Here is a 3,807-nt window from a genome sequence, read left to right as displayed (position 1 = left end):
GAGTCATCAATTTTTAAAAATTACAAAAAGCAGAATTTTACTAGTGTGAAAATGACAAACGTTTAAAAAACTCTAAAATACCCAATGCTGTGTATATATATGATGCACTTTTGTGTTACAGGCACCTAGTATGGTTTGAGTCATCTAACATGTGACCACTTCTTGGGTAAATAATTAAAATCAGGTGAGACATGGAGAAGTCAGATGCCATATATAATGAATGGCCACATAAAATGGTTTCATCTTGTTGGAAATCAATTAATGTTCAAGAGATTTGAACTTTTTGTATACTTTGGTTTAGCAAACCCTGTTCTTTGGGATTATGAATAGCAGGACTACAATTGTAGCATTTTGTATAAGATTTAAAAATTGGAAATAACCCATATTATAAAATAGGCAAATAGTTAAATATCCAGTGAAACTTCTGAGAGCAGGAAGTCAAATAGGCTGTCCTGTGTTTTCCAAGTCTTGCAAGTTTTCTCCCTTTGGTAAAGCGCAGTCCTTACCATTTTCCCCTTGCTTGTTTATTGGCTAATATCTGAGTTTTCCTTCTCTGACAGGTTTCCATCCACACAAGTTCCAGGTAGGTTTTCCTACATAATGAGATGAATTCCTTGTTGTTGGGGTCAGTTGAATCACCTCTCAACTTATAGGGACTCATGTGACAAAGTAGAATTGCCATATAAGATTTTCTATGCTGGACTCTTTATGGAAGAAAATTTCCAGGTCTTTTTTCCTGTAGAACTGCAAAGTAAGTCCAAATTGCCAATCTTTTGGTTAGCTCAACCATTGTACCACCAAAGTTCCTTGCACCAATATTCAAAACTGGTATATATAAACAGGAAAATGAAGATGGACATTTGATATTAAACAAATGAAGTAAAACAGTTGATGTATTCAGTTGTTGGGGTTGTGGGTAAATCATCATTATTTTATTCCTTCTTTGTTGTAGGATTGTCTGTTAAAGAGAAAAAACTTGTGTGTTCTCAGCTGTTGTTGTGTATATGTGTGTTTCTATGCCCAAAAGAATTCTGAAAGAAAAGAGAGTTGTTGTTGGTGGCAAGACTTTGTATAGGATTTCTGAGGCTGTAAATCTTTACAGGAGCAGGAAACCTCTTTTTTTTCCCACTGTGCAGCTGGTGGGTTTGAGCTGTCACCCTTGTGGTTTATGATCCAGTGCTTATACTACAGCACCACACCAGGAGTGGAGAGTAGGTGTCTATATAAAAATGTTGTACTTGTTGATTTACTCTTAATTTGAAAGAATGAACAAATGGTTCAAATAACTAAAAAAGGTGTAGGGATTACATGAAGAGTTTCCCTAATGACAATGTTTATATTGCATGATTAACCCAAAGGAAAAAACAAGTTATTGCTTTTCATTAATACCAAATTGAAGGAATTCAGAATTATTTAACATTTTCTCGTATATAGTATTATCTAATCATTAACAATAAAACAAGTATGTTTTATTGGTGAATTGTCTACCCAACAGTAACTTTCTGCAACCCTCCTTTATGGCCTCATTCCGCAGACCATATATAATAGGGTTAAGTGTCGGGGAGTTAACTGTATAAAACATAGAAATCATAAGATCAAAAGCAGTTGGAGAATCTGAAGTTGGTTTTAGAAATTCAAAGACACCCAGGGAGATATAAAATGAGACAACAAAGAGGTGGGGCAGGCTGGTAGAGAAGGCCTTGGATCTGCCCTCAACAGAGCGTATTCTTAGTACTGTGGAGAAGATGTGGATATAGGAGAGAACAATGGAGATGAAGCAGATGAATGCCAGTATAGACATGAAAGCTGCCACTCCAATCACTGCAAGGTAATCATTGGAGCAGGAGAGCTTTAGTAACTGGGGGATGTCACAGAAGAACTGGTGGATTATTTTGTCCTTACAGAATGTCATGGAGAATGTGACTGATGTGTTCAAGATTCCAGAGATGCTTCCACTTAGCCACATGGCTATCATAGCCCCCTGACACTTACTAGGATCCATGATGACCTCGTAGTGCAGTGGGAAGCAGATAGCTACATAGTGATCATAAGACATCATCGTGAGAATGGCCAACTCAGACCAAGCCAGAGATGTGAAGAAGAAAACCTGGAGTATGCACTGACCTTGAGAAATATAGCTGTTATCTATCAGAGAGTTGTCAATGGACTGGGGAACCGTGACAGAAATGAAGGAGAGGTCTAGGAGGGAAAGATGTTTTAAGAAGTAATACATTGGGGTTTGGAGATGCTGGTCTACTGTTGTGATGATGATAATGATGAGGTTACATGTTAAGGTTAGGAGGTACACTACTAAAAACAGCAAAGCATGTAAAATCTGTAGCTCTCAAATGTCAGAAAAACCCATGAGGAGGAATCCATTTATTGTGGTTGTATTTGCTATCATGATTTTTGAAGAAACTTATTGTAGAGGCAGCTAGGGAAAAAAAAAATTGAAAATATGGTAGAAATAGTAAAAAAAAAAAAGGATATGGAAAATGTGCTAGAAACATAGTAAAAAAAAATTTCTTTCATTTGTTCATCATTACTGCTTAAAGTGATTATTTATTAAGTTCTTGCTGTGTTAGGTGTCCCATAGTTGTTTGGGATAGAAACATGTTGCTAACAGTCTATGCTAGTAAATCAGTTGTTATATTTGAAAACTGGTCCTGTCATGGGAGAATACTTGTTTTTTTTTGCTCTGCCAAAAACTCCACCAATTTGGAATACTGGTAATGAACTCATTGTTTTGTTTTAAGCACAACAAAATAAACGTTGTGATCAACTATTGAACACATGTATCTGGAATTGGATGAGGTGTATTTCTACATTGTACATCACCCAATTTTAGCAGGGGGGAGTACCCTTCACAGGAAATACAGTATTGGGAATTGAAAAATGGATTGGTTGGACAGGGTAATTCCTAAAGACCTTTCCTGCCATACAACTTTGTGCTAGGGTAAATTCCAATAACTGTGAAGCCAAAGGTCAAATTGTGTAGTATTATTGTCCTTTAAATTAATAATTTATTTAATGACAATTTCATTAAAATGAAAACTCATTTTTTCTAAAGAAATACCTAGAAACCACTCTAAGATTCAGAGTCTAATTTTTTGTTATCTAAATTAACTTTATTTATAAATATTCTTTTTATTCACCTTCTTTTCTCTATTTGCAACATCAAAAGAGAATCTCACAAGGAGTAAATTAATATGTATTTCTGAAAATTAAGTAATAGAATTTGGGTTCATTGTCCAGTACATAGGGCTTAGTGGAAGGAAAATAATCAAGATAGCTTCATCAAGGTACATTGTCTTTTGGGACACTGATAGCAACCCCTACAATATAACAACACAACACTCTTCTCGCTTTCTCACTGGGTTACTGTTTCTGTTTGTCATTCTGTCCTATGCCTTCATGCATTTTAATCTTCATCTCTGTACAATTGCGGCACTTCTGATCTTGAATTGTTCTAAGAAAGGAGAGTGCTTATCTCCCTGTTCCCCTTATAGGTTTATTTATTATCTGACTGAATGTTGAGCCATGGGAAGGAGTTCAGTTGCAGACCTGAAAGGGGTCCAAGCCCGTAATCTCTGGGGCTCTATCAGTCTCCTTTCAGACCAGTAAATACTGTATTTTATATGATTTTGAATTTCATTCCACATTTATCTCCCACCCTATACAGGACCTCCAGAGTGGTGGTAAACACATTCATGACCATCGTAGAGTATATAGGGGACAAAATTATGAAAACTTATTGTTGTTGTAATTAGGTGCCATCCATTCAGTACCGACTCATAGTGACCTTAT

The 3,807-nt window shown here is 36.1% G+C and overlaps 1 pseudogene; it reads right to left on the bottom strand.

Moving 5' to 3' along the window:
- Nucleotides 1–1,447: 1,447 nt before the first annotated feature.
- Nucleotides 1,448–2,404, bottom strand: LOC102821554 (annotated as a pseudogene).
- Between the last annotated feature and the right edge of the window lie 1,403 nt (nucleotides 2,405–3,807).

The sequence above is a fragment of the Chrysochloris asiatica genome, unplaced genomic scaffold (assembly GCF_000296735.1).
Source record: "Chrysochloris asiatica unplaced genomic scaffold, ChrAsi1.0 scaffold00674, whole genome shotgun sequence".
Lineage (NCBI taxonomy): Eukaryota > Metazoa > Chordata > Mammalia > Afrosoricida > Chrysochloridae > Chrysochloris > Chrysochloris asiatica.
Note: the sequence above shows the minus strand (reverse complement) of the source record. Positions and strands in the feature narration are given on the sequence as shown.